The following is an 8858-nucleotide window of genomic DNA, read 5'->3' on the forward strand; positions in this document are numbered from 1 at the left end:
ACCATTTTAAGATATGCAGCCTGTTGTTACTTCCACTAACTAAATTATAACCACTACAGGCATGTCAAATAGCAACACATTTCAAATTGTTTTATTAATCATATCCTACTTGGAGTTGTACAAAAGGAGATTGCACTAGGCTGATGATCTCTATTATGACATGAGCTAAGAAAATAATTTCCATTAATCTTAAGTGATTAGGCTTTTTATCAAGCTGTCTACCATGAGACGAAGTAGAATATGTAATATATCTTAAATGACAGTAATCATGCTTTAATAACCCTGTTTTCTTTTATTAACTGCTTTTCAATACAATTCCAATTATACCCAGAGCCTCTAAATTACTCATGGGAAGGAGGCCCCGGGTTTTATATTTTCTAGCATCCTAGATTGCTGGACCACTGATGAATTCATTCCCTTCGTAAATATGTTGTGGGTGGTGAATACTGCTCTAGGTGGATATAATGATGTATACAACAGATCCAGCTTCTGCAAAGATGCAGAGGAAGAGTAAGTGAACACTTATGTAAGCAAATACAGTATGCTTTGCTAGGTGCACTGATAAAATAAATACAAACCACAGAAATATCACCAGTTTTGGAGGGTCAGGAAAAAATTACTTGAAAATTACATGTCAGTGAGACCTGAAGATGGAGTGGAATTAGACAAAATAAGAGTGATTATGTGTGCATGGGATGGGGTGAGGTGTCCAGGTAAAGTGCACATGCAAATGCATGAGGCAATAATGAATTGGAACACTAGGAAAAATAGAAGTTCATTTTATGTGATTAGTTAATTAAAACAAATTTAATTCCAGCCCAGCCAGTGCGGCTCAGTGGTTGAGCGCCAACCCATGCACCAAGAGGTCACAGTTCCATTCCAGGTCAGGGCACATGCCTGAGTTGCATGCTCGATCCCCAGTAGGGGGCATGCAGGAGGCAGCTGATCAATGTTTCTCTCTCATCAATGTGTCTATCTCTCTTTCCCACCTCCCTCTTCCTTCCTCTCTCTCTAAACATCAATAAAAAATGTTAAAAAAAATTTTAATTCCAAGTATGACTACATTTTGGCCAAGCATCCCACAGGCCCATAGAGGATCACCTGTTCTTTCCTTTCTTTCTTTCCTATACCACCCAAATTCACAACGTTTTTGAGGTAGTGTGTAGGGTGTAAAATGACTTAAATGTTTCAATGACTTCTTTGGCTAGAGATTTGTTATGTTTATGTCTGACTTAATTTCTCTATTTTCTTCCCCCACCAAAGAAGGACAGCTCTTTCATATCCTAATTAATACAAACTATAGGTGAAACATTTCACTTTCAGTTTTAAGTTAAAGCTTCTGCATTGTTCTCTGTTCATTAAACATTCATTTTTTTCCCCAGCAGGTTACATGTAAAGTGTTGACTAGTCCACAATCTAGCTGGCATCTAGAAAGAAGAACTGCAAATTACACCCAGTAACAGGATTCTATTCCTCCTCACGGGTGCCTGGATCTGCAGGAATCACTCCTACCACTTTGACCACTGGCATTCTCAAACCCTCATCTCATCTGACGGTAAATGACTGGTGACTGTGTTACTGTGTTTTCCCTCACACTTGTGGTGGTTGGTTGGTTGGTTTGTATAAAAACTGAAGCTAATGAGGTAATCCTCCCCAGGCAGAATTTTGGACGAAAGGTGGTAAGGAAAGAATTGTGTGGAAGCACATGCTACTGGGCTTCCATCTGAGACCTTCTCTTAAAACTACTCCCTATGCACTTGTCTTCACTTAACAATATATCCTAACATTATCTCCAAATCAGCTCATCAAGATCTTCATTTTGGTAACAGCCACATGGAAAGCACTCCATTGTGTGTGTACATTGTACAATGGTAAATTCAACCTCTCTTCTATGTGTGGACATTTAGGTGTTTCCAATATTTTGCAATTACAAACAATGCTACAATAAATAAAACCTTTATACCTATGTCATTTCTACTGCTGAACATAGAAAAGTGTATAAAAATGTCCGTGTATCTGCTCACTTATATAAAATGAAACAGAAAAGACGTACTAGGCACAAATGGGATAAGTTATACCCGAGGGATAAATGGGAATAGAATGGAAAGAAATGATTAAATAGGATTCAGGTAGAAGGGATGGGGGAGTGACACTTCTCTGAGTAGGATTTTTAATGTATTTCTGACTTTAGAACTATGCTAATGTATCACACATTATATAATAAATAATTCAAATAAATAAATATGGGAAGATGGTATTTAAACACAACAAAGACAATTAACTTTATTATGAATGAACAGCATAATCATAGTGAAGGGGGTAACTGAAGTAACCTTGGAATGTAACATATTGGCTAAATAATCTAAGGCTAAAGACCCCCAAATAAAATGCACACCAATAGTAGGTTTGTTTGCACAGGGGTACAGGTTAACAACTTCTATATCATAGATAATGGGAGTCAGCTTTTCCAGTGGAAAAAAAAAGAGTTATAGATAAGAAAGAAGACTGAATTCCTGTGATGCTGGATTGAAATGAGAAGTACTTTTAATATATACACTGAGGGATATAGACAGAATACAAATGTACACATGTATATGTGTGTACACTTTTGTGCATATATATTCTAGCTCTGTAGACTGAGAGGGCCTGAAGTCACTGGTACTCCAGTAATAACAACATGTGTAACTCTGATCATGGCATCTAAATACTATGCTTTAACAAAAGAAAGCAGGAATCCTAGTAAAATGCCTTGATCCCAGGACTGGGACTAGCACAAGATTAGCTTGCAACATCTCGGGGTGCCAATCATAAGAATTTGCTTTTGAAATGTGCCTAAAAATGACGGGGACATTCAAAAGGACACACCACTAACTGGAGGCACCTCCCAGCAGTCAAATCTGAGATCATTTTAAGAAACAAAATAAATAGTGGCAGCAATAAAAGTTAGCCCAAAGTATAAAATAAGAATCCATGATCTCATATTAATACAAACAAATAAAGAATAAGGAAAAACAATGCCCTCATGGTAAAATCCCAACTGATAAATGAAAAAAGAAAAATGAACTAACATTCACTAACATTACTAACATGTCACCACTTGGCAAATTCCACAGTATTAACTGTGAAATCAAGGTTACTAAGGAAAGAAACCATAATGGACACTAAAATGAATGAGCAAAAGTATGAGTACAGTCTCCAAGTATGATAATTACAAAGGGAAAATGGTAACTTTTAAGTTACAAATAGAAAAAGTATCATCTTCCAGTGGAGAAACCTAGCAGATCACATACTAACTAAATGGCCCATGTTCGCATCACCAGTAATGAGATAAGGTAACAGGATGTGCCTCCTGACATAATGTCCAGAGAAGGTCACAATATTAACTTTGTGTTATTCTTAAAATGTGCAATCTAAATATAGCCACGAAGAAGTATCAGGAAAAGCCCAAAATGACAGATAACCTTCAAAATATCTGGCCAATACCCTTCAAAAGCTTTCAGATCATTAAGTATAAAAACAGGCAGAGAGACTGTTTCAACTTAAAGAAAACTAAGGAGTTATGACAACATGTGATCTGGGGCTGGATTCTGGACCAAAGAAAAAATAGCACTGGCGAAACTGTCAAAATTCTGAAAAAGGTCTGTGGATTTCATGGGTTGGCAAACTAAGGCCAGCTGCTCACCTATTTTTATGATTAGCGTTTTTTTTAAAACACAGTCATTACCATTCATGTAAATATCGCCTCGCCTACAGTTGCTCTTGCACTAACACACAGGTGAGAAGAAGCTACACCGACCCTACAGCCAACACAGCCAAAAAATGTATTCAGAAACAGTGTGCTAATCTCTGGATAAAAATATAGTATTGGGTAAAGGTGCATTTCATGATTTTGTGATAATTGCACTGTTTTTTTTATTTAAAAATGTTGATTTGGGGAATCTGAGAGAATGGTTTACAGGAATTCTGGTTGTTTTCTGCAAATGTTTGGTAAGTCTAAAAATATTTCAAAAGGTAAAGTTCAAAAATAAATCTATACCTTGGAGCCTAGTTATTTCCACTGTCAGAGTGGTCTGGTCATTTGTAAGATGAATTCTTCCTTGGCTTAAAACATTGAAGTTGGGCCCTTCGTTGCTTCTGGTGAGAAATGGCTGCCCTTACCGAGGGCTAAATATGGAAATGCAAACCCATGCACTTAGCCAGAAAGTGCTCTTACCCAGAAGCCCTTATGGTTGCCATCTATTCCACGTCAGGCTCTGGGCTGAGTGCTTTATACCTATTTTTTTTTATAAAGAACTGCATTTGCAAAGAGGAAAATCCATTTACTTAAAGATGTCTAATTCCATACATACACTTTTCAGTAGATAGTAAAGTAAGCAAGCGTAAGCTAGAGAGGAGCAGCAGGACACAGAGATTCAACTGTCAACTGGGTTATTTTTAGCAAAATCCCTCCATGCCCAGCAGCCCAAACATATTAATGGAGGTTTTTTGCCTCTACTTTGTTATAAATATTATCTGAATAAAAGGACTCATATCATGCCCTGTGATACAGGTTAATACCATAATCCATCAGATCTAAGGTATCACTGATTATAAGTTGCACCAGTATTTTATGTACCACTAAGAAAAAGTTTTGCCAGTTTTAATTGGACAATGTCATCAACTACCAATACTTCCCAATTCAGAGATAATAAAATGTGTATCTTTGAATAAAATACAACATATGTCATATGGTCAACATATATTTTTGGAAGTACCTTTTACTAGTTTGATTGTTCCGGGTAGAATGATATTCCAGGTCTGACTTAACAAAGAAAATATTGACTGAAGCAGATGGTCAGTTAAAGTTGTTGCTAAGACTCACATTAATAAGAACGGTAGTCAAAACTGGAAAATCTCAGATCCAATGAACAGAGAAAACTGCACAGGCGATTCTGAGAATCCAAATTACCTCCTGCACAGACTCTGTTGGCTGCAAGCTAATGGACTTCTCACACATCTCTGCATTCCTATTGGTGTTCTGCTCCTGGTATCAATGACAGTCAATATCCCACCTGAAAGAAATCAGTCCATTATTTCTAAGCGTTCAGAGTTGGCATCTTGAAGACACTGAAATAAATGGCTAATTTTTTGTGCCTTTAGTTTTGATTGTTATTGTGTAGAGGCTGCATGGTCTCATAATTTAAGGTCAAACTGCCCTCTTTCTTTCTTTATTGTCCATGTTCAAATCAAGGGCAGCCAGGAAATTTCATAGTTAGGTCTTAGATATCATCTAGTCTAGCTCCTTTATCCATAAATGAGAAGACAGAAGCAAAGAGGGTGAGAATAATTGCCTAAGAAAAGGAAATAAGATAGATACAGTGGTTCTCAACCTTCCTAATGCCGCGACCCTTTAATACAGTTCCTCATGTTGTGGTGACCCCCAACCATAAAATTATTTTCATTGCTACTTCATAACTGTAATTTTGCTACTGTTATGAATTGTAATGTAATTATCTGATATGCAGGATGTATTTTCATTGTTCACGACCCACAGGTCCACCACAATCCAGGTCAGGTCTCCCCATTCTTGATCCAACACTTTCATTCCATCATGCAGAGAATTTCAGTTTAATATTTGCAGCCACCTTGAAATTCCTCCACTATCAACATACCATTATCACAATCCTGACTCTTTTCAGATATTTTGGCATCCATTGAACTTATTTTCCTTTTTAAAAAATGAGTCCAAAATGTTGATGTGTGTGTGTGTGTGTGTGTATATATATATATATATCTACACTAATAAAAGATAAACATGCAAATTGGTGTCACTCTGCTATACCCACCAGCCAATCAGGATGAGTATGCAAATTAACCCAACAAAGATAGTGGTTAATTTGTATATGCAGGCACAGAGCGAAGACTGAAGATGACTGAAGACTGAAGACGACTGAAGAGTCTCGGCTTCTCCGCTGCAGCTGGAGCAGAGAAGCCTAGCCTCGCTGCTGCGGCCCGAGGCAGGACCAAAGGCCTGGGTCCCAGGTGCTGGAGGAAAACCAGTGCCGGCAGCCAGGGGAAGGAAGGCCTATTGTGCGAATCTTCGTGCAACGGGCCTCTAGTATATATATAAAAGCAACTTGTATAAAAAATAAAGTCATCTAAAGCAACAGCAATTTTGCAACACAAATCTCCCATCTTGGGAGACCAATCAAGAAACACAGTTTTAAACTATTATCAGTAGCTATAGTTTGAATTTTTAAAAAATAATTGGCAATTTCATATCAGTTCTTGGAATGTATATTCATATAAACGCATAGCCCTACTTTATACCTACCATTGTGCCCATATCAGCTTCCAGACTCCTGAACTATGTACTCAGAGAGCAGAAATTAACAAATTGAAACCAGAGAGGCAGATACTTGACTTATAACACAGCTGCAGTTAACACTCAGATGCATGGAACAGCGAAGACAATTTTCTTTCCAAGTAATGACTGGTAAGCTACAGACAGTGCACTAAACAAGATAGATTATGGAATTCTGGAACACACTCAGCATTCCAGAGAATATGTTAAGCAGTACATCAAGCCAATCAGCAGCTCAGCAAAGCCCAAGCAAAGCCCAAGGTCAGAGACCACGCCTTCCATAACTCTGACTTAATGAAGTTCAAGAAAACCACTTTAGAGGAAGAAGTACTTGACAAAATTTAGGGTGCAGAGATTTCTAATTAAAGCTCTGCCTACAGCCCAGACATCTTCTGGTGTGAATGATAGGGATTCAGCATGTTACAACCATTTAGAAGGGCTATTCACATTTGCATGTGAGAGAAAACAGGAGACAACACTGATAGAGGACATGGTGAGATAAGCACAGCATCTGAGGGGGCGTTGATAAATGTACTGAGGCAGAGCCTTCAAGGAGAGAAAAAGAAAGTGACAATGGTGAAGGGACACGGACACACACACACACACACACACTAGAACAAAACAGATTTCTAGTGCATTGTTATTTGAGTCTGTACACTAACTAGAATCATTTCAACTAATTCATAAAAAAAATTAAGAGTGACCACAGAGTCAGCTAATGCATAGATACTCTCCATTAATGCTCACTTCTAAGCTTTTATGGCATAATGATAATTAGTATTCAGAGATTTAGATCCAATATCACTTCATGAATCATCATAGAAGATCATCAGAAACACATCCACTTAATGAGTATAATGCAGAGTATCCGCTGAATAAGCAACTGTACTCAATACTGAGGGAGATACAAAGTCCTAATATAGGTATTGAAAGAAAAGACCTAATAATATTGTGCTGTATCAAAACTTGGTAATCCACATATGATACAAATGGTAACTTCATTTATCAGGATATTCAATTCACCAGAATATCCCATGCCAAAGATGACAGTATTTACATATGATTGCCACATGGCCCACAGTCTCCAGTGATATAGATATATGCAAATGTATATATATTCTAAAAGTGTGATGAAGTCTTCTCATCCCATAATTTAGCAATCAAATGGAAGTTGGTAGCTATGTAAAGAATTTCTGTTTTGAGAGCACTAATGGTCCATATGAAAGAAGAAAAATGCAGGGTCATGGACATGTCCATACCATACCTTTGCTAAGTATTAAAGCAAGAAAGTAAAACCACGTAAAAACATGTGCATTCAAAAACAAATACAATTTTGCTTAAAAAGACATAATCTATAGGTCTATTTTTCCATCTACATCATATATTTCATAAGCAATCATAATTTAAAATAGGTTAATTGTAACTTACTCATATAAAAATACAGTTTCCATGTATCCCAGTAAAGACTTGCTTCGATATCAGCTCTATAGGACACCAGAACATATAGTACTGGTTCCTACAACTTTATATATAGGAAATCATGGGTGAATGTCACTGGACATAATTGGGTGTATCACAAATCAAAGACTATTTCATTAAAGAAAGATAGTTGGAATGGAATGACTCAAGGGTTACATCATTTCTTAAAGAAGAGATGGAAACTGAACTATGATTTAAATACATGATATAGCAGATAATAACACAGGGAGCTTGTCCTAAAATATCTGAATAAGTAAGCAATGATCTGGAGCCTAGAGAAAAATTTCCCATTGCTCAAAATGTGATATAAATATGGAAAGGTGCTATTATAGATTACAGTAAATCCTGATTCATCTGGAAGACAGTCATATAGAAATCTCAACTGTTAAATTAAAACAATATAAATAAGAAAAGAAACAGAAGGGGGAGGGAGAGGAAGGAGAGAAACCGGGGAGGAGGAGAAGGAGGAGAGAAAATAAAAGAAAGAAAAACAAAAGGAAAGAAAAGGAAAAGAAGAAAGTAAAGAAAAGAGAAAAGGAAGAAAACTAGCTAGCTGGCTAGTTTCTGGTCAATAAAGAGCATGTTGTCAAGACAACAAGCTAAACTGCTTTACTCAAAGAACTATTAGCCAAAGCATGTTTACTTATTCACACAGCTGAACTTTATGTGGGTCCTAGGATGTATGAGGCACTGTGCTAGGCACTGGCAATATAACACTCAAAAAATTGAAGTGTTACTGAAATGAAGGTATTCATTTGCCTGATAAGACATGAACAGGAGTTCCCAGCAAAGAACGTAAAGGTTTATTTAAGGAAATGGCACCAAATCCAGAGTAACAGGTGAGCTTGTGCCCAAAAACCTGGCTTCCCGATGGCTTTTAGGGAATGGAATTATAGAGTCTAAGAGAAGATACGGACCGGAAAATAAGCAAAACCAACATAGTAATGTGCAATGATATCTATCATGGGGAAAATAAGCAGGTGAAAGAGGAACACATAAAAGTGAAATTAACCCAGCTTTGGTGGGTCAGGGAATG

Source organism: Myotis brandtii, unplaced genomic scaffold (assembly GCF_000412655.1).
Source record: "Myotis brandtii unplaced genomic scaffold, ASM41265v1 scaffold185, whole genome shotgun sequence".
In the NCBI taxonomy this organism is placed as follows: Eukaryota; Metazoa; Chordata; class Mammalia; order Chiroptera; family Vespertilionidae; genus Myotis; species Myotis brandtii.